Source organism: Dunckerocampus dactyliophorus, chromosome 20, assembly GCF_027744805.1.
Source record: "Dunckerocampus dactyliophorus isolate RoL2022-P2 chromosome 20, RoL_Ddac_1.1, whole genome shotgun sequence".
Lineage (NCBI taxonomy): Eukaryota > Metazoa > Chordata > Actinopteri > Syngnathiformes > Syngnathidae > Dunckerocampus > Dunckerocampus dactyliophorus.
In genome coordinates, this window is record NC_072838.1 from 6,906,983 (window position 1) to 6,930,932 (window position 23,950).

At 39.3% G+C, this 23,950-nt stretch overlaps 1 protein-coding gene across 14 annotated transcripts in view; it reads left to right on the plus strand.

Moving 5' to 3' along the window:
• Positions 1-1,630: 1,630 nt before the first annotated feature.
• The window catches only part of LOC129172927 (protein 4.1-like), a 141,349-nt gene continuing 119,029 nt past the window's right edge, over positions 1,631-23,950 (plus strand). For 3 of the 14 annotated variants that reach the window (XM_054763201.1, XM_054763206.1, XM_054763207.1), the window contains exon 1: positions 17,610-17,945. The gene's annotated coding sequence lies outside the window, so the exon portion shown is untranslated. The other 11 variants (XM_054763198.1, XM_054763199.1, XM_054763194.1 and 8 more) reach the window with 8 other exon arrangements.

Consider the following 23,950-nt stretch of genomic DNA (forward strand, 5'->3'; position numbering starts at 1 on the left):
AAGGGCTAAATCATGGACGTCCAAGCCTTTTCCGTCGTGTAATGAGGATTTTCATAGTTCCGATCTGATTCATTAGAGTTTGTCCATCGTCGGCGGATATTTAAGTGTCGTTTTTTTTCTTTAAGAGCAGAGCTGACGGCGATCCTGACAAACATCTCATTTGCGACTTTTTCCACCTCAGAGGCTAAAACCCTCATAAACAAACAAAGTATGTAAGCAACAACAGCACCTTCATTTATTTAGTGTCAGAAAGCAAGACTGAAAGCACCTCCACATCTGACATTTCTATGTATTTTATTGTCCCATTAGCATTTGGCTATTTTCAAAACATTTATTTCATGGTTTAACATTTCATTTAACATTTATATTTAGATGTAATATTTATATTTAGACTACAATTTTATATCTAGCATTTATTAATGCAGTCAAACAATTAATTTGTAATCAGATTAATTATGGGTTTCAAATTAATCAGGATTAATCGACACGATGTCTTTAAATATGTCCATGTTTACTGTATTTTATTGAAGGAAAGATAAATGGATGATATATATTTGCATGTATTAACAGCTCCAAATGAACTGAAAATTTCAATCAAGCTAAGAGATACCACACGTCCTAACAAATCTATTTACCTAACACTAATTTCTTTAATAGTAGCAGAACATTTGGATCACACTTTATTATGAGCAATGCCGGGTTGCGTTCAAACACCCCACGTCATCTAAGTTGAGTTCACATTTTGAGTGTATTTTCTGGGATTTACGAGCATACTTAAATGCAGCAAATTGTACTTCCGCATTTAGAGTAACAAAGTGAGTGATAAGAATATCCACTTGTTATTTTTCTTTGTCTTTCTGTTTATTTAGACGCGTAACAAAAACGCTCTTGTGATGTTCGAAGTGTAATTCGAAGTTTACAATATATTTCGATTTTTTTTTTTACATTTTTATATTTATATTTACATGCAACATAAATTTGAACATTTATATTTAGATTTAATTATTGAATATACTGTATTTCTTTAACGTTATTTTTAAATTTATATGTAACATTGATCATTTAGATTTAGATTCATCATTTCATTTCTACCGCAAATGTGAAGAAAATGAGGTAAACGTGAGAAAAGTGAGCTAAATATTCCAATATATTCAAAGTTTTTACATTCGCCACCACATGGGATACACCCTGCACTGCGCCTGGATGCTGTGCATTGTCTCACGTGTTTCTTTACAGCCAAATGGGGGCGCTGTTTTGCACATCACAGCGTTTTTTTTTCATGAGTGCTTTTAGTTTATGTAAAGGTAAAACTGCATTATAGGCTATACTATACACGGTCTGCGGTAATGTTTTACAGTAGGAGATGGTCCTGAACGTCAAACCGGGTTTGTGTGATAATTTTCCTCACAATGTGATCATTTTACGCTAAGTCATTCCCCATCTGTCATCACCGAAGTGCCCGTTAGTGTATCCGCGGGGGGAGCTGGTGCATACTGCATAGAGAGGCTGCTGTGGATGTGAGATAGGGCGGATGTTGCTGCTGTCTGCTAGCTTTGCTGCAGTGCTGCTTGCTCTATAATCAATGCTATTCTGGCTCCAGTTTAGCATCTTGATAAGTTTATGATATGAGCATCCACATAAATCCTCTGTGGCGGATATAATACATTGCTAATATATTCAACTGTAATACAAAGATTACTATAGTTTTTATATTGAAGGTGTATGTGTTTCCGGTGTGAGTGCTAGCTTGACCCACCAGCGTCGGAGCTGGAGGCAGCCACTCCCACGAGCCTTCCCGGTGCGGGGAGTCCTGGAGAAGTGCGGATGGGATGATTTTTATGCAGGCAGATATCTAACCTACTGTGCGGATGGAAAAGATCACCGTCAGAGAAGAGGAGCGGTATCACAGGTACAATACATAAACCACCCGGCGAAGTGATGAGCGTGTTTGTTATTTTAATTAGCTGTAGTCCAACTGCCGCAGGAGTTTGTTTTGACACCTCATTTTGATGATTTCTACGGACTGTAATGAGATTCTGTTTGAAGTTATTTATAGAGTGGAACCTTATGTAGCGTCATTAATCCGTCCAGAAAGGTACTCTAACCCAATTTCTCCCATAAAAAATCAGGAAAATCCACTCAGTCCGATCCAGGAAAATTTAAATTCTAAAACAAAACATGTTTTTTAAGTTTTGCAATTATAGTTTTGCCAAAAATGTTAACGCAGGGGTGTCCAAAGTGCGGGCCGAGCGCCATTTACGACCCGGCACATTGTAAAAATACAATTAAACGAGAACATTTAAAAAGAACAGCAAAAATGGAAAAAAAAAAAAAAAGACCAGCAGTTTTACAAGTTTAAAGACAAAATATTAAGACAGGAGGGTCATAATATTGAGAGAAAAATACCATAAAGTTGAAATATTCAAGGAAAAAATGTCTCAATATGAAAAAGTTGAAATTTTTGGAGAATTACGTTGGGAAAATGTTATAATTTTAAGATAATAAAGTCAAAATATTTTGACAATAAAGTCATAATATTAAAAACATGTACAAAGAGAAAGCTTAAATATTTGTAAGAATAAAAAAAACTCAACATAAGCGTGTAATGTAAGGAGAAAAAATGTATATTAATAACATGCTCTGACACCGATAACACAAAACTGAGATTAAGGTTGTTTTAAAAATTCCTTTGCATATCTGCATGGGTTGGTTTTAAAAAATGTGAAAGGGGCCCCTGCATTGTTTGACTATTCAATATATGGCCCTTGATGGAAAAAGTTCAGACACCCCTCTTGTAATGTTTTAACATTTTCGACATTTGTGTGTTAGCAAAGAACTACACATGCTCATTTCCAGTTCCTCTTTCAATGTACAGTAAGTAGCAAGTACAGCGAGTAGGATTCCTTAAGAATAAATCTAATATTTTCCTAGTTAGAGCATAGAAAACCTGTTTACGACCTTCTAAATACATTTTTCTTGATATTATTAGAGCCCTCTTGACATGAAATAACACCCCTATACTCACCTTTACAATACAGTAGACATAATCAGAGAAAATAAGCCATTTAAGACTTAAATAAGACTCAAGGGGACCTGAAAGTGTGGCAAACAGGAAGTGACGTCCGGGGTTCAGAGTTGAGTTTCAGGCTGGTGTGGGTAACGGTTGCAAAAGTAGCCCGTGTTTTGAATAGGGATTTTTATTGTGCCTGTTGTGAGATCATTCAAACCTGCAATAAAAGCCTGTCGTTCTGGCGATCAAGTCTGGTGTTTGTGTGTCTCACCAAACATTACGGTAACATGACTTCCACCTCGTGAGCAGTGTAGAATACTACATATCATCTACTACATTTCATCAGTCATGCGTATATTTGTATTTTACTTCGCTTAGCCATTTTTTTGCTTAAAAGTGCTTAATTTAGGCAAAAACCCCCATAATATTCCCTGAAATATGCATATTTTTGGACTAACAATAGGCCATATTCAACCACGAAACAGCAATGATTTATTATTTGATATATTTTGGAAAAACAGTGATAGAGTGAAGCCGCGAAATTCGAAGCGCGAAGTGGCGTATTTGCAAGCTAATAGCCTGCTAACATAGAAGTGTTGTGGTAAAAATACACACACACGTATATTTTCCATGTTAACCGAAAACACGCTAACCGCGGTTCCGCTGTATATGTGTCTTATGTATCTTTTCGTCTGGGGTTATGTGCGATGGCCGACGGGCGCCCACATGCAAAAACAAAAGACGCAAACACAGAAGTGGTCCAAAACCAAAAACACACAAACACCATAAAAGACATGCAACGGGGAAAATGTTGCAGGATAAAAAAAAATATAAATGCAAAAGAAAAATAGCCCAAATGGAATTTGCTGCATTTTCCAGTGTTAATGTGATTGCAGAATTTTTAATTCGCAGCATTTTCCTGTGTGGCACGGTGGCTGTAGTTTTGGATCATTTCTGTGTTTGCAGTGTTTGAAAATGACATAGAGTTAAAAGTTAAGTCATTGTCGCAGCTGTGAGGTGTTTTATTATCAATACGGTGTCTGTATTTCATGAATACAGTATAGTTGTCGTCATATGCTACTCCTTTGATGTCCAACATACTCCAGTGATGTTGTTCAATCTTGAAGAAAAGCATGGATTCTAAATCCCGCACTACCGGGTCGGTATTCGGTGTGTGAGTGCATGTGCCGCTGCGCCACAGCTGACAAATTTCTAAAATTACTTTCTGCGAGGAGCCAGCAGAGTAGGCGCTGTCTGTGGCCCACACACTTCACCCTGCAGAACTCCCCAGTCATCACTCCCACAGTGTATCCCTGACAAATCTCTGCACACAAGCTGAGCCAAGGAACTGCAGACGTCGTAAAACATGTATTGTGGAACGCTGTGCCACAATGTGCAGCATAGAGATAGTGACAGCAAGTCAAATGTTCTCCGCTCTTATCATATATGACTCGTTCTCTGAACCTGCAGAGCTCTTTAAAGGGATGTTCCGCTTTTCATTGTTACATTATTCAGGTATTATTTCCAGCGAGGCGCACATGGTGACAAGTGGAAGGACGCAACTTTGCCACTTTGATATTTTGTACAGGAACACATATGATATGTTAAGACGTTATACAGTATATTTTTCAAGAAAAATACTGCATCTCAGCCTATTATTAATATCAGCTTTGCTCTTTTTACCCCATTTTTGCTGTTGTTGTTTTTTGAATTAATAAATCCATTCATATTCTATGCCGCTTATGCTAATTAGGGTCGCTGGTGTGATATCCCAGCTGAGTTATGAGCGAGAGGCGGGGTGCACCCTATAGACAAACAACCATGCACACTCATTGTCCACAGGTAATCCATGGACACATTTTTTGGAATGTGGGAGTACCCGGGGAAAACCCACGCACACACGGAGAGAACATGCAAACTCCACACAGAGCTGCCCAACGGCGATTCGAACCCACATCTTCCCGCTCTTCTGGCCAACACGCTAACCACTAGGCCACCATGCGGCCCCTCACTAAATAATTTAGTTTGTAATTTTGTAAATTTTCCTCTCGCAATATTATCTACCAAATTTTCCAAAATCGACAACTTTGTTTTGTTTGTTTTTCATCATTTTTTTGACTTAAACAAAAAACTTTACTATTTCAACTCTGAGCTACTATTATTTTTCCTCATATTATTACGAGCTTATTTTCGTAAAATTGCAACTTTTTTTTCTCGTTAGAATACAACTTTTTCTATTAATATTTGGACTATTTTTTCCCAACTATTTCAACTTGCTCCTTTTTTTTTTTTAAATTTTCTTTTTCGAGTTATGACTTCAATCCCACAATATTTTGACTTTATTCTCATAACATTAGGACTTTTTCAAATTATTTATTTATTTGTATATTTTTTTAATTTCCCAAAATTACAAGTTAATTTGTTATTTGATGTTTGTTTATCATAATATTGCAAATTTATAAAAAAAAAAAAAATCCCCAAGAAGCTAGGTTACAGTTATGGGGCCAAATTATTCCACGTGAATAAAACCTTTGAGTTAATTATGTGTTGGTGTCTAAATATCATGCGGTGTCCAATCATCATGATTGTTATCACTGATGTGAATGTTTGGAGTGGAGTGTGCAAGGTTTTATTTCACATTAGTTTTCATGAATGTCAAAAAAACGAAACAACTACTAAAATAGTTTTAAATCAAAAGCAAACAAATCATTCTGGAACTTAGGCCAATCTATCGCCATCACGCAAATATTAGGATGTACTGTATGCTTACCTCAGCTGGTCAGGTGTGGATATAATAAATCAGCAATTTTAACTTTTTTGACCGCATGGTATGTGATTCTAAGATGACAATTCCAGAATTCAAGGGTCCCAGATGGAGACACGAGTCCAGACTCCTGACCTTAGCCTCACTGACTGTCTTTGAGTGATAGAAATGGAAAGATGTGGGTTGACTTGACACAGAAAAAAAGATGCAGAAGATGTGACCCAGCTGAGACAGCATTGACACTGGACTCACTTCTTGGACTTGGTCAGCACTTTGGCTGCGCTGTCAACAGTGGATTCGGGGTACAGTCGTCCCGTTCAGGGTACAGTCAGTTCGAACATCTATCGTTGTTTTTCAGAAATCGATGAATGAATAAATGGTGCTGTTTCGTGGTTGAATATGGTCTATTTGTACTGCAAAACATACTTAATCAAATTGTACGTATTCATGGCCTAAATTAAGCATTTTAAATTAAGCATAAAAATGGCAGAATGAACGAAAATACAAATATAAGGCATTCAAAAGACATGCTGTGACACTTGTGTATGTGCCTTTAAGAGGCGGGGCCTGGGACGTGACGTGTGTGACATCAGCTAGCTTCAGTTGACTGTGAGCTGAGCGCTAGCAGCAAATGAGCAATGTAGAGATTGGGCAACAGCAGCCCCCGTGTGAATGAGCGCTGCATGTGTTCTCTGCTTGTTAATAAAGCGATTGTAGTGCATCGTGATCGCTATTCACAAACAGCGGCAGTACAACAGTATTGTACACTGTTCTCTAGGTGTCAGTAACATTACATTGATGAGACAATAGCCACTGCATCGAATTATATTGTTAGATTCCAATTGAACGTAATTACAACAATCTGAGTTTGATTGTCACACAAAAATCTATTGCTAAAAAAACAACTGTGAAGACCGAAAACAATATGTTGCTGATTAACCTTTTTTTGTCTTTGCTTCTGCTTCCACTTTGTGCCACCGTGGGACCTCCTGATGATGTCCGAAATTCCTAATCTGGTGAGGAAACGGTCATGACGTCTGAGAGCCCAAAAATGTATTGTATTACCTACTTGATTTCATTTAAGCATTTTACTCCTCTGTCACACTGTTTACTGTCAAATTGTATCACTTTGTGCTGGTTTATTGTAAAATAGGTGTTGCACCTGGCATCCCGCTTTGAGTTAGGGCGCCAGACTGTGCTGCGTTGGGTGGGCTTTTCAGCAGGACAACTTGGCAAAAATATCCACATAACCTGCCGCCAACCGATGGCGCTGCACAACCCGACGCTTCATCTTTAAGCCCTTTTCTCGCAGATGTTGAAGGTCGGCCTGCGTCTTTACGGACAGATTTTCAGTCTTAGCACAAATGCGTGTTTTGGGGAGATACCAGTTGACTTGTAACCCTCTGGATCTTTGAAAAAATATTTCAAATCACTGCCTTAAGGCTAAGTCTCCTCCCCCCTCCAAACCGTCCGCCACAGCCTGACTTGCACCTCCAAAAATGTCTAGCCTAGTGTTAATGTCGACGTGGACTGCAGAGCTGTGATTGCCACTTTGCGGCTTTTTTTTTCCAAAATATACTAATTAATAAATCATTGCTGTTTTGTGCTTGATTATAGCCTATTTTCGTCAATAAATATACATATTTAAGCAGATTTTACGTTTTTTTTGCCTAAATTAAGCATTTTCAAGCATTAAAATGGCTAAATGAAGTAAAATACAATTATTCAATCGATGCATTTACAGACGTTTTGATGATATGTAGTATTCTACACTGGTCAGTAGGTGTCAGTAATGTTACATAATAAGACAATAGTCACCTTAGGAAGTACTGTACAGAACAGGAAGTAAAAACAACAAGGAGTATGTCTTATGTATTTATATCTTATCTTCTCTTATTATGTCTACTGTATTGCGATTGACCAGTCCAGGGTGTACCCCGCCTCTCGCCCAGAGTCAGCCTTGCAACCTCAGTGAGGATAAGCGAATGAATGAAAGACTGTATTGGGTAATACGAATGTAAGTCTGACTATAGGGGTGTTATTTCAATCTAGAGGGCTCTAATAATGTTAAAAACTGTATTTAGAAGTAGGATTGGGCATCCAGCATCGATAGGAATCAGAACTGACATTCCGGTTCTCCCGGAATAATTCATTTTTTTAAAATTTCGAAAAACCAACGAAGAAGAAGCGGCAGGAAGCGTTTGTGTTCATCCATTTCCGACCATGGACAGTGTGCGACGGCGCTCGAAAGTTTAAAACGCCATCACATCACGTAAAGGAGGGTGCACCACTAACATGTTTGAACACCTGCGGATTCAAATAAATCTAGTTTAGCCAGATACAAGTAAATAATGTAAAAATCATCGTTTTGAGCAATTTAAAGTGATAGGACAAGAACTACTGAGGCTGAAATCATCGCTTTTGTTGCGTTGGTTCAATCAGCCATCAGAGTTTGACTTTTTATTGCCCAATAAACAAATGACGGCCTGTTGCTTTGATGTTTGTGTGGGAATTAACATTTATTCTCCTAAGAGTACAACATTATTATAGTAAACTTATTCTTCTATCTTTTTTACAACTTTTGAGTGTAATTTTACTAATATATTACTTTAGTGTGGCCCTAATAACCATTTCTTCTACATTTTGCTGGGTTATTGGTGTCAAACCAACACAATAATCTTCAACTAAAGCAGCTCATTTTAGTGACGACACTCTCCCGGGATTGGATACCATCAGTAAGACCATCTGCATTTCAGAATAGGACATTTGAATGCACATGGTCACATTTAGCAATATTTAATATTTAACCTTGATGTTGGCAAAGGTATTTGTCATGATTATAACTGTGGCGTCGAAGGGTACTTATCCCTAAACCAGATTAATTTACATAACCTCATCCACAATGTTTCAATTACTGTTATGGGTTTGGTCTTGACAAAGCCAAATATTAATCATTGCTTGACGCTGCTAAAATTAGATTCGAGTATTGTACTCACCAAGTATGGCTGGCTGGTACACTCAGGTGAAACAGTCATGTCGCTTGCAGTACAAATATTCTCCGCTAAATGTCCAATGAGTTTTTAGTTGTGGTTTTCAAAGAAAGCTGCTTTTAAAATTACACTGCCAAGTTAAAGTGTAGGGTTAGCCCATACCACTTTTTCATGTCCGGTGCTACATTGTTTTATTTTGGCCGATACCAATACCAACCTTCTTTTCTCCTTGTTGTATTAATAAATTATATGCATGTACTTTGCTTAATATAGGCAACACAATCACCACGTTCAAACTGTGTAACAAATATTCTCCTGGCCTGCCCACAACAATACTCTCGAGTTATGCAATACTGCTCCTGCGGCTGTTGGAGAGGCTAACTCGATAGCTCGCTAGCTTGCTATGCTAGCGGCAGCCGTCTGTTAGAATGCGCAATGTGATATAAACAAAAGAATAATAGAAGTGTATACTATCTTTTGGGCTTTTATTTCATGTCCAGAGGGCTCTAATAATGTTAAAGACGTATTTAGAAAGTCAGAAACAGGTTTTCCAAGCTCTAACCACGACAATATTCCGATTATTAATGTTCATTCATTGATAGCATGTTTGATTGGTCAGCAGACCCAGCAGCACCTTTCAAAGAGTCTACATAAAATGGAATAAATTGAATCTGGGTGCAAAAGTTTAAATGTGAGTCCTACTACAAATAGTATATTGTATGTTGTACTAATATAGTATACGAACGAGGTGTATATTATTATTGTGTGAAACAGCATATTCACACAAGGTGTATGCTGCTGTATGGCTGTACAGTGTATCATGCTATACAGTAATTCCTTGACACTTTCTCGGTTTTCACTCTATCATGAATAAATCATGCTGTTTGGTGGTTGAATACGGCCTATTGTCAGTAAAAAAAACATGCATATTTAACAAATTTGACATATTGTTGCCTAAATTAAGCAACATATCAGAAAAGGGTCAAAAGTGTCCATCACTGTCATCCAAAGTGAAAGCTGAGGTGTGTGAATAAAGGTGTGTGTTTTGCCTAAAACACAAAGATAACAGGTCTGCTTTGATGGATGATGAAGGAAATGTTTAAATATTCACATTTGAGAGGCTGACATCGGAGAATATTTGCATTTGAAAAAGAAAAACGATGAATGGAATACCACAACAGTTGTCGATTGATTGAGCCATCAAATAATTGTTGCGGCTGTACAGTAAGTCTCACTCTTTCACTTGTGTTCATTGAATATACTTTATGTTTTTCACTTAAATTCAAAGTTGTACCTCGCCGCTTCGAGCTTTGAATTTCACCGTTTCACGGTCTTGCCTCAGGTGGAGGAGTTCAAGTATGTCGGGGTCTTGTTCACGAGTGAGGGAAGGTTGGAGCCTGAGGTCGACAGGCGGATCGGTGCAACGTGTGCGGTATTGCGGTCGCTGTACCGGACCGCTGTGGTGAAGAGAGAGCTGAGCCGGAAGGCAAAGTGGTCATCTGGGAGGGGCGCCAGAGTAGAGCCGCTGCCCCTTCACATCGAGAGGAGCGGAAGAAAATGGATGGATGGAATATGCATATTTCAGCAAATTTAACCTTTTTTTTTGCCTTAATTGAGCATTTTCAAGGATAAAAATGGCAAAAAAAAAATTAAGATATTCAAAAGACGCTTCAAAGACATTGTGATGGAGTAATCTACACAGGTCATTAGGTAATGTTACTGTAATGTCGGGTGAGACACACAAGCACCAGACTTGATCCCCGGAACAACAGGCTTTTATTGCATTTTTCAATTATCTCACAACAGGCAGAATAAACCCCTTCTGTTGCATCCATAACCCACGTCAAACTAAAACTCAACCCTGAACCCCTGACATCACTTCCTGTCCACCCTCTATTTAACTCCCCTATGACCAGAACAAACACGAGTCTTATTTCTGTCTTATATGTCTTATTTTCTCTTATTATGTCGACTATATTGGGTAATAGGAGTGTTGAGCTGACAAGGGGTGTTATTTCATGTCTAGAGGCTTCTAATAATGCTAAAAAAACACATTTAGAAGGTTGAAAACAGGATTTCTATGTTCTAGCTACAAAAACAAGGAATCCTACTTTGCGGAAATTCACTTATCATGGTGGGGTCCGGAACCAATTAACCGCGCTAAACAAGGGATTAGTGTTTTAACTAAGCAGTTTTAGCTGCATGATGACTTCAAGGCCTGCTAACGATGATAAATAATTCAAACAATAGGAATTAAATTTTGAAAAAGTACTTTTGCTGAGAAATTTAGATTTTTTCTTGTTCTGAACGATATAAAGAAATTGTGTTCTGCGATTTCGTCTTGATATCTGAATTTCTTCCACAATATGTAACACGTGATTTGATTTACACAAGTGGTTCCCCAACAGAGACTTGCCGTGTAATGATTTAACTCGCCACTAGAGGGTGGCCTTTAAATGTGTAATTTGAAACCCCCCTGAGTGCATGTCTATTTATAGTCTATTCCGACGCAATCACGCCATTTTTAATTGTTATCCACGTACTCCCTGTAACAACGTGTGTAGCCCAAGAGTGATTGTATTATGAGGTGCTGCCAGAGTGTTTTCAACTTTGCTTTGACTTTCTCTGCACTTTTTGTATCACTCCAGTTTAGAATTCTGACAAAAGTATATATGGGAGGGTATTCAACAGTGGTGACCAATGCTTGGTGGCCATTTGCAGCCGCGGCTGTTTTTTATTGGCTTGCTAAAAATAGTATTTAACAATAAAACAGCAGTAAAAATGAAAAAAATCGTCATTAATTTTACAATGATAAAATCCAAGTATTAATAGATTTTTTTTTACAAGAATAACGTCATAATATAATGAGGGAAAATATTTTCATTTTATTAACATAAAGCTGAAATGTAAAGAAAAAGACATTTTTTTTAAAAAGTTGCAATATTATGAAAAACAGACAAAATAAATAATTTTTGGAAAATTAGGTTGCATAAAAAGTTATAATGTTACGAGAATAAAGTCAAAATATTATGGGAATAAAGTCATAATTACAAGAAGAAACTTTACAAGAAGGAAGTTGAAATGGAAAAAAACCCCAGCAGAAATGGAAAAAACAGCTGTAATTTTAGGAAACTGAAGTCAAAATATTAAGAGATAAAAAGTAAATAATTAAATGAATTATAAATATATTTTAAATTAATTCAAGTAAAAAGTAAAAATGTTTACGAGAATAACGTCATAATATATTATGAAGAAAAATTACGTCAATTTAGCAGCACAAAGTTGAAATATAAAACTTGCCATATTACAAAAAAACAACTAAATAACTCGTGAAGTTAAAGGAAAATTAGGTTGCGGAAAAATGTATAATGTGACGAGAATAAAGTCAAAATATTATGGGAATGAGGCCGTAATTATGAGAAGAAAATTTACAAGAAGACGTTTGAAATAGTTCTAAAATAGAAAAAAAAACAACAGCAGAAATGATGAAAAAAAATGTACGAGCATAAATATTTGGAAAATTTCAAAACAATAAAAAAAAAAAAAAAAAAAATCTTCTTAGCATATCTACATGCATTGCTTTACAAAACATCAAAGTGGCCCCTCCCATTCTTTCATTTTTCACTATGTGGCCCTCGCTGGACACCCCTGGTATAGTGTAACGTCACTATAACTTTTAGTCTAAATAAATGAAGTTAAGTTTCATAGTAAATTCCATTCAACAGCCGTTACAGGATTCATGTTGTATCGATAATCTACGAATATGAAGCATTCCCCAGTGAACAAGGTCTTGATTGTTTTCTGGGATTTGAATGCTGAAGAGTAGCGTTCTCCCGGCTCCTCCCCGGGGAGTTGTGGCGCTCGCTTGCTGACAGTCTGGCTCAGCACCTGCTCTTCACACTGGGATGAGGGAAGCTGCTGTGATAGTGGACGGGGGGGAGGGGACAATGAGGGCAAAGGGTGTCCTTTTGTGCCGTGATGGGGGAAGGAGTGTATGAGTGTTTATGGACAGCCGACGTACATGCAGATGATACTTGGCACTTTGTTGTGAGCGTACTCCTCCCCAGACGAAAGCATTGAATGTGGCTTAGATAAGCCAATTAGACAGGCTGCGGTGTGCGTATAGACCCACTTCATATACCTCTCTGCACTGGTGCTTGCGTCTTCTTTTGTGCTGACTGAGCGTGTTGGTACAGCTGATTTTAATGTTAGTTACTCTGTAGTTGTAAAGCTGCTGAGGTGAGCCTTTCAGGCAACTTTTGCCAGCTTGTTAATTGGTTCCAGACCCAACGGTGATATTTCCAATTTCCGCAAAGTAGCATTCTGTATTTATAGATTTATAGATTGTCCGTAGGTATGAATGTGAGTGTGAATGTTTGTTTGTCTATACTGTATGTGCCTTGCGATTGACTGCCGACCAGTCCAGGGTGTACCCCCGCCTCTCGCCCGAAGTCAGCTGGGATAGGCTCGAGCATACCCACGACCCAAGTGAGGATAAGCGGCATAGAAAATGGATGGATGCATATGTTCTTAGTAAGAGCATCAAAAACCACCTTCTAAATACAGTTTTTAACATTATTAGAGCCCTCTAGTCATGAACTAACATCCCTATAATCACCTTTACACTCCTATTACTCAATATAGTAGACATAATGAGAGAAAATAAGCCATAAATAAGACTCATGCTTGTGTGTATTGCTACAAATGTGTTCCCTAGGGCGGACAGGAAGTGACACTGGGGTTTCAAAGTTGAGTTTTAGCTTGGCGTGGGTTAGGGGATTATCGTGCCTGATGTGAGATAATTCAAACCTGCAATAAAAGCCTGTTGATCAAGCCTTGTGTGTGCGTGTCTCACCCAACATTACAGCAACATGACAGTGACCAGTGCAGAATACCACATATATTTGGATAATATCAATTAAAAAATGACATGTTACAAACAGAAGTGTCAGGGCGTCCAGTCTGGGCGTGGTCCTGTGATCCTGATGGCCTCATCAGGGTGTGACCTTCAGTATTTACTGGGGTTTGCAGCTGAGTGTGAAGCTTCTGGGATGAGACTCTGCACCTCCAAATCTGAGGCCATGGTTCTCAGCTGAAAAAAGGTGGATTTCACCCTTTGGGCTGGGAGTGAGGTCTTGCGCCAGGTGGAGGAGTTCAAGTATCTCAGGGTTTTGTTCACAAGTGAGGGAAGGCTTTAGCATGAGATGGAAAGCCAGACTGGTGCAGCATCTGAAATAATGCTGTCACTGCACCGGGCCGTCGTAGTGAAGAGAGCGCTGAGCCAGAAGGCAAAGTTCTCTATTTATGTTCCTACTCCCTCACCTATGGTCACGAGCTTTGGGTCGTAACCGAAAGAACGAGATTGTGGATAAAAGCGGCCAAAATGAGTTTCCTTCGTAGGGTGGCTGGACTCACCCTAAGAGATAGGGTGAGGACCTCGGTCATCTGGGAGGAGCTCGGAGTAGAGTAGTAATGCTGTCCTTTCACCCCTTCCTAAAAGATTCAATCATTTAGGCTCTGACAAATAAACAAGGCACAACTTCAGGTGGGTCCATGACCATCATTACATCTGAATGGAATCCTAACGAAGGTGATACCACCCAAACGACCACCGTTGGCGGGCAGAGGCCCCACTACATTTGTATCCCAACCATCATCATTTGACACCACAAAATACCGAAACCATTCCTGTCTGTACATGTCTCTTCCTTTAGAAAATAAATAGACTGGATCTTGCACCAAGTTCTCGGACTGTAGCTGTCCTATCTAGTCTGACTGGTGTGTGTCCCACCGAGTCTTTGAGCATGAACTGATGAAGCCTGCTCGGATGAGAGGCGAAACGTCTTCTAAGATAACCGGAACAGTCCACTTGCCATCAATTCAGTGGCCTGAGAATACAAGAATATCTACAGGCGTGGTTTGCTCTAGTTCAGGACTAGCTTGATACAAGGAATTTGTAGCCCATATCTAGGACGAGTCTGTGTGGAGTGGTTCTTGATGCGCTGATTCCGGCCCAACTCCTTGTGAAGCTCCCCCCAAATTCTTCATTTTTGGTTTTGCTTGACAGTCCTTACAAGTCTAGAGCTATTATTAGAACCTTTTGTATTGCACTACTGAAAACCATTGTACGAATAAGGGAGGGTGTCATTCTTTAGCTTAGTTTAGTATCTGAAGCATCTGAAGTTGTTTGTTTGTTTTTACAAGCTCAAAATGAAAGAAAAACCTGTCTTCAGCCATCTGTCACTTTATTGTTGTGATTTGAAAGGAAGGCTATTCTGAGCATCTCTGCTTCATTGTCAGGAGATCCAGGTTCTAATCTCCATTGGAACATGTGTGGAGCATGCATGTCCTCCCCAAGCTTGCGTCGGTTTTCTTATAGCTTCCTGCCACATCCCAAAAACGTGCATGTTAGGTTAATTTGGTCTCAACTAGCTCGTGCCTTTCCAAGCTTTCCAGCTTGGCAGGGCCAGTAACACACGCACACAGTGTAGTTAGTGCATAGAAAACCTGTTTACAACCTTCTAAATACAGTTTTTAACATTATTAGAGCCCTCTAGACATGAAATAACACCCCTATAGTCACCTTTACATTGGTATTACCCAATATAGTAGACATAATAACGGAAAATGATACTAATAACTGGAAGCTGGAGGGAAACCGACGCAAGCTTGGGGAGAACATGCATGCTCCACACATGTTCCAATTGAGATTACAACCTGGATCAAACCACAACAATAAACTGACAGATTTTCTAATAATGAAAGAAATGTGAAAATGCTAGTGTTTTTAAAGCCTTTTTACAAAATTTAAAAATACATAAAAATATCAAAGTGGTCCTCAAAGGAAAAAGTGTGGATAATGTAATGACCCTTAACGACCTTATCGTTTCATGTTATTGTGCTTGTGTGTGTGTTGCTGTAAATGTGTTTTGGTGGCAGGGGTGCTGAGGGGGGGACGGACAAGAAGTGACGTCAGGGGTTCATAGTTGAGTTTTGGCTTGGAGTGGGTTATGGCCGCAACTGTAACTCATCTTAGGGATTACTGTGCCTGTTGTGAGACAACTCAAACCTGCAATAAAAGCTTGTTGTCCTGCCGATCATGTCTGGTGCTTGTGTGTCTCACGGAACATGACAGTAACGTTACTGACACCGAGTGACCAGAATAGAATACTTTGTATCATCACATCTTTGAATGCGTCTTTTTAATGCCTAATACTTTACTTCATTTAGCCATTTTTATGCTTGAAAACGCTTAATTTAGGCAAGAAAATACGTAACATTTGCTTAAATATGCACATTTTTTTTTTTACTAATAATAGGCCGTAGTCAGCCACAAAACCGCTATGATTTATTAATTCATATATTTTTGAAAAACCATGATGGAGTAAAGCCAAAGTGCAAAGGGGCTGTGATTGCTTTAGTCGTTATTCAGAGCTTATAAGGAAGGGCGGTATTGTCACTGAGTCATATTTTACATGCACTCTCAATGAAGCGCTACCGTATTACATTATGCAACAAATACAGTCCAAACACAACCATAACAACGATCCTCTCAGTCTCACGCAGTCTGTTAAATAATGCATAGATCAACTCTCTGGAATCCAATTTACCTTCAGTCACATTCGGTACATCCTTTTGAATTCATTGAAATGATTTGAGCCTGCACGCTTCCCTCGTGCAGTCCCAATCACTGCGTGAAAATGGATGCATTGATTTTTATATGGCTTTGGATCATCAGTATCCTTGGTTACTAGTGGTGATGGTGAAGCCCTGCAAAGAACAGGAACACGAAGAGCTGTGATTGGCGCAGCCTTTCCCCTGCGCTGTTTTCATTGGCTAGCTCCACGAACACGCTTGTCTCATTGCATAGCAAGTCTCCCCCTGTGTGAGCTTTATTCTGTGGCCCTGGGTTATGTCGTACAGGCTTGATAATCACGTTACACAACAGGTTGGAAGCTGTAGGCACAGGGGATGCTGCTGTCTGCAGACTTCCTGAATGCGTGTCTTGGTACAGTATTTTAAACTACTGTTTTTTTTTCCAGAAATTGACATACGCCCGGTTAGCGTGTTTTTTGGTTAAGGTAAACATTTTACACCCAAATTTCCCCTCGGTTTGTGTACATCTTCCGGTTAGTGTACAATATGTGGTCAGCAGCAGTTTTTTTTTGGCCCACAGCACATTCTAAAAATACAATTTAACAAGCAAATAAAAAAAACCCAACAGCAACAATTGATAAATCAGCCAGTCCAAAAGTCCAAATATGAAGAGACATTTTTTTTTAATCTAATGAGAAAAAGTAGTAATTTCACAAGAACGTTGTAATATTATGAGGAAATACAAAGCCATTTTAGTAGCATAAAGTTGAAATATGAAAGAAAGAGGAAGTCATAATATTGTGAGAAACAGACAAAACAACGACTAAAGTTATAATTTTTTTGAAAATTAAGTTGGAAAAAAAAAACAGCTGTGATTTTACAAGACTAACGTCAAAATATTACAGGGAAAAAGTCATATTCCAACGAGAAAAAAGTCACAATCTTATGAGAAAAAACTTGTAATATACTGGGGGAAAATAATGTCATTTTAGTACCATAGAGTTAAAATATTAAAGAAAAATTAAATGTTTGAAATTGTAATAAACAAAACAAAATGAAGTTGCAATTATTGGGATATTAGGTTGAGGAATATAATAAATATTATGGGAATAACGTCATAATCTTATGAGGAAAAAAATACAAAAATGATTTAAGAAGAAAGGTGAAATATTTGGAAAATAAAAAAAATTAACAATAGCAGAGTAAGAGTGCTATTAACCATTGATACCAGTTGATACATAATGGGCTTTTTTTTAACCTTTATCACCAAGCTGAGATTCATATTTTGCAATTGTTGTACTCTAAAATATGTGTATTGCCCCAACAGATAAGTATTACCAAGGTAGCATAAAATTAACCATGCACGTCCGCGTGAACGCTCAGGCGCCTCTCATGCCTGTAAGACAACAGAGAGGGCACCGCCAGACCGACTTGTACCTAAACACATTGTTGGAAGCGGCTTGATAACGCTTATGAATTACCACTTGGATAATATTCATATTACTTGAAGGGATCCTTTACCTTTGAGCACCTACTTTCGCACACCGTCGTTTATATTTTCCGCTGGATGGTCACAGCTGAGCTGGTGAGTGTTTTTCAACATCTCTACGAGCCGCTCGGCACACAGAAGATTTGACATATTTTATTCACATTCAGCGCCATTTGCAGACAGGTACACCCACCGCCCCTTTTATTGTTGCCTCTCTAAAAAATGAAAAACGCTAATTGCTTTCTGAAGAAAAAGCATATTAGACTCAAATGACATGTTTTGAAATTATTTTAGGCTCATTAAACGGTGCGGAGAAGTGCAGATGTGGCTCACGGTTGGCTCGTTGGAAACAAATCATTGTATTTGCTTTCGACGTTCCAAATTAGGACGCTACATTATTGTTTGGAATGAAGGCGTATCATCCCTAATAAGCGACTATGTTGCAGCGAAGGAGCGTCTTTTGTTATGATTTGCTTTAAATTGATGCTTGGTGTGTTATGATTGTATTTATGCTAGCGGCATATTCGGGGCTTTGCGTCCCACATGCTTTTTTAATACCTGGATATTGATGTTGCCACCTATGTCTTCTGATTAAACATCATTGTAATTGTACCAGTCGTCCACATACCCTCAATTAAAGATGTTTAGGACCATGTTCTATAATTCCCTCAAAGTAAAAGACATCCGATTCATTGCTTGTAAAAAGTTGAAAAAAGTCCTTCTGGGTTAAAATGTTTATAATGGTGTAAATTGCAACCAAACCAATACAAATGTTGCTTTTTATTATTATTATTAAAATTTGATTTGGCAGCATACCACACTTTTGAAATATGTTGATGTGATTTAATAAAGTAAGCATAATATTGAATGATGTAATGCAGTCCGCCACTGCAAACTGCAACCACAAACGTAAACGTGATCAGTAGTTTACTGAATATATTCCGGATTTGACTGGAAGTGTTATTTTTGTGTGCTCTGATTGTAATGACGAATGATCACGGATTAGTCATCGGTGCATCACGGCATGGTGTTGGTGGTGTGTGTCAGTAGACCAGCTGTACAATGACACATCCACAGATATTGTCGTGGTTGTCAATAGTAACCAACCAAGAATCACATCCCTTTAGTCGAGGCAGATAGAAGAAAGCGCATAGACTGTGTATAATGAAACATTCGAACAATAAGAATTGTGCACAATGGTCTTTTCAGCATTGCGTGGAATTTGGGAGCGGTACCTGTGGATTGGCAGACCGGGGCGGTGGTCCCCGTTTTCAAGAAGGGCAACCGGAGGGTGTGTTCCCAATACAGTCCTCCCTTGCTTCACTCTATCACTTTTTTCAAACATATATTAATTCACAAATCATTCTGTTTTGTGGTTGAATGTGGCCTATTGTTAGTCAAAACTAGGGGTGTCACAAGATCTTGTGTTACAAGATCTCGCAAGATTAATAAGTGACAAGATTTCTCAAATTAGACAAAAAAAAATGTCTCGTTTGCACGAGGCCTGGGACGATTATAAATTAATCACACAATAAATGAAAATGAACTGAATCCTTGCCTCGGTGGGGGTAGGCGGGGCCGCTAGCATACACACAGAGTGCGGAATAGTTAGTAGAAATTATATTGGTAGATTGCAAACTATTGTCATATATTTTTTATTTTTTTATTGTACTTTTCTTAAAAGTAAAGTCTAAAAGTAAAATCTTGTCTCGTCTTGTTCTTGTAGACCCAATCTCGTCTGACACCACTGCTTTTTAAAAGTAATTTTCGGATGACAAGAAGTTTTGCCTGCATCTGCGTGTACCTTTATCCAAGTCTCGCACAGCAAAACACGCCTTTCAATGATGTATAGGTCGGATGTATGCAACCTGACTGTTCATACTACAGTAGAGCTGCTACATATAGAATTTATGTCTACATACGAACGAGGTCTGAGTCGCATTTGAAGAAATCGAAATTGTACTGTTCACACTGACATAAAAAAAAAAAATCCGATACAGGTCACATATGAGCAAAAAAATCATGTGAACTTATTCCAAGCAGGGTTTCAGACAGCAACTAAATGGTCGCATTTTGCAACTAAAATATGAGACATTGCGAGTACATTTGACAAGGGACGCACTTTAGTTCTTTATTGCCGTGAGAAAAACTGTAAAATGTGGAGTCAATCGACGACAGCTTGTCACAGTCTAAGCCTATTGATGCCAGCGTGTGTGATCGCACTCGTTGCAATCGCATTGGATGGACTTTTCTGACATGTTTGTTTACACATTTTGCCTGGCTCTGTCTCTCTGACTTTTTTTTTTTTTTTTACCACGGTGACATTTTCTCTTTCAAACAAACAAGCGTTGCTGTTCATTCTGAGCTCATTTTTGTCCCACAAGGTAGCTACAAGTGGCTGTCCTGTTCATGGGGTACGAGCTAACTTACTTTTTTAAGTGTCACTTACTGTAACAACCTTGCTCTCTGCTCGTGCTCTCGCCGTTCTGGTTCTGAGTAGCTCGTCAAAGAATATTTGCTTCAACTCTTTGTATTTTTATAACTCTTCAGTTCAGAGATGATGCCTGTATTTAATGACACATGAGCACAAAATAGCATAAAGAGAGATGTGCTTTGTAAATAAAGAACAACTGAAATGAAAAATAAAACACAAGTAGCTCACCTCCAGTTTCTTTTTGTCAGAGTAGCTTTAATAGTGCTGGACGTTGGATACACCTGCATGATCATAAACCTGGACACTCAATTTATACTATTTCATACTACCCTAGTTAACACTTCAGCCCAGACAGTAACGAGCAAATGAGCTAGTTTGCCAATCCACATTAACTCCTAAAAAGGAAGAAAGGAGACAAACACCAAAGACACCGATGTGCGTGGAAAGAGGGCGGTATTGGAGTTACAGTGTTCCTTCGTTTATCACGGGGGATATCGCGTAACTCCTGCCATCATTCAGCATGTATGATCGCTAGCAGCTAGCGATCAAACAACAGGAAACAGGCAGTCATACACAAAGGAGATTGATTGACGATGGCCTACAGCCAATCTGAACGTAGAACAAAATGGGCGGAGTATCTCTTAGCCAATCAGGACTGTTAATTATGTGTTGATATCTAAAAATCATGTGGTGTCCAAATCATCACGGTTGTTATCACTGACATGCACTCCTCATCAAAATTTTAAGACCAGTTGAAAAATTTCAGGAATTTACATTTTGCACTGTTGGATCTTAAAGGAGGTTCTAAGTAGAGCAAAAAGACGAAATGGAAGTAAGACAAAAACAATTCTGCATAAGCAATTTATTGCAAACAAGCATTACACTGAAACAGGCTATTCATTAGCTATTCAAAAGACCACACCCTTTAAAAGCCCAAAATCTTCGCAAAAATGCGGATTCAGTGTAATTTTCTGTCAGCTATTCACACTGTCCTGATCTCTTGATGCCAAAAGGCAAAAAAAACTTCCTCTCTTTGAATGTGGCGGGATTGTTGAGCTGCATAAGCTACGCCTCTTGCAAAGCGCCATCGCTGTTGAGGTTGGATGCAGTAAGCCAGTCATTTGAAACTTCTTCATAGGACTTCTTCCAGAGGAATATCCTCACTCTTTTGGGTCATCCTGCGTGTTCGCCTGATCTAAATCCAATTGAGAACATTTGGGGATGGACGGCATGGGAGGTTTACAGAAATGGACACCAGTTCCAGAGAGCGGATGCCCTCCGTGAAGCCATCTTCACCACCTGGAGCAGCATTCCTACTAACTCCCTGGAAACATCAAGCATCCCCATCAGCAGTGTATTACAGTATATCAATAGTGACTTACCCCCCATTTGGTCCAGTTCTGCTCGGATTTCCGTGACAAGGAACGTAGTCCCTGCGCGCTGTCACCTCTCCATTCGTGTGTATGTGATGAAAATGGTCGCATCTTCAACCGCGGCCATCTTGTTTCCGTGTGTTCCACAGCAGCGGCATGGAAACATAAACATATTGGGGAAGTTTACCTTAATTTAAACGGATGTTTCCGCAAGTTTATCTTTAGCACTGGCAAGATCCGGTACTAGCAAGAGTGCTCGATCAACTCCGGCCGCTTTTCCTCCTCTGAAGTACTTCGACACCCCCAAATTCCCTCCATATCTGACAGCCAATCAAAACCGTGGGAGAGTTGTACAATTTGCTCTGGATGTGAACGCGTCACTCACCAGTGTAGCTGGTCACAGCCGCTCGTCACCACCCGTGTGCAGGGTTTGCTACGCGTTGGCGATCAGTTTTCGCCAATCGTAGTTGTTTGTCGCCTCCCGTGTGTGGCGGCCATTACACTTAGGTGCACCACCATAAACTGTCCGGGTGGCACTTCCGCCGTCCGTCTTTTTGTTCAGTTTTTTTTTTGTTCTGTCAGCATCGATTATTGACATTTATTAATCCATGAATAATTGTCAATGTCCGCATCACGATGCATCTAAGAATCGATTATTTCCCCCTCCCCTACGATGTATTGCATCAATAAATATAAGGATTTTTGCTTTTAATTACCGGACGTTTTATTCACTAACCCGAAATGCATGCATTCTAAGTAGCGTTGGGTCCGTTTGTATTTGAGCAATTCCGGTTCTGATTCCTTTTTTTGATTCTGGTTCCTAAAGATTCTCATTTTCAATTCATATCACTGAGTTCCTACTAGCCTACGTGCAGAATATCAAGCAAGTAAGGTGAATGGAGTAACACTTAACACGGAGTCTGGTCAACTTCTGGCGAAAGCTAGCTAGAACATCATTTGTCTATGAAAAAGTACACAGCCTTACGTTAGCTGGATATTTGACTCGGCCAGCGTATTTGCAGTATAAGGTATGCAGTATAAGTCAGGCGTAGCGCGTCAAAAACAGGGCACGCTTGTACATCAGGATTCCGGAGGTGTTTAATCCAGGAAGTGGTGTACCTTTGCATGGTACGATGGCGTTGCAAATGTTGCACTGCGCCGACCGAATTTCAGCCAAACTAACGAGCACCGTCGCACACTGTCCATGTTTGAAATTGATGAACACAAACACGCCCTGCTTTCTTCGTTGGTGTTATGCAGCTATTTTTTCTGGTCGGCGGGCTGGTCAATCACCGAACGCAGGCATCTAAATTTAAAAAATGAACGATTCCGGGAGAATCGGAATGTTAATCCCAGTTCCTATCGAGGCTTGACGCCCAACCTTATTTCTAAGATGGTAAAATAAGTTTAAAAGGTAAAAAAAACCCTTAATTCAAAAAAATTTAAATGGAAAAAAACAGAATTTGGAAAAAAAAATGTAACTGATTTCATAGGGCCCTGTACACCCATCCATTTTCTATGCCGCTTCTCCTCATTAGGGTCGCGGGGGCATGCTGGAGGCTATCCCAGCTGACTGCGGGCGACAGGCGGGGTACACCCTGGACTGGTCGCCAGCCAATCGCAGGGCACATATAGACAAACAACCATTCACACTCACATTCATACATAGTCGCCAATGAACCTAACATGCATGTTTTTGGAATGTGGGAGGAACCCGGAGTACCCGGAGAAAACCCACGCACGGGGAGAACATGCAAACTCCACACAGAAATGCCCAAGGGAGAATCGAACACAGGTCTTCCCGATCTCCAGATTGTGACTGTGTGGCCAACATGCTAAACCACTAGATCACCGTGCTGCGGCCCTTTGGGCAAATTGTTAAATACTAGTGTTGAGTATTGTCTACTGTCTGTGTGTGTGTTTTTTGGGTCTTGTGTTTCTTCCGGTGAAATATTCGCTGCCTCTGATTTCATCTGGGTCAGGCTAGGTTCTGGATTTTCTCTGTAGCTTGTGTTAAACAAGCATGTGTGTGTTGTGTGTGTGTATGTGTGTGTGTGTTAGTGCAGGAGGTTGGATGGGTGGGGCGCATAGTGTCCTTTAATCCCACACAGGGCCCGATTAATTTTAAAGCCGATTTCTGTCCTTAAGCTCACTTTCTAGCATGCAGGCATCAATACTCCCACTATACTTAATCATAATGTATTTCTCAGAAATCTTTGAGTCCTGATTTCAAGACTCATTTGGAAGTTTTGAAGCTTGAAGCCAACATAGAAAATATCTGTAAAATATCTATA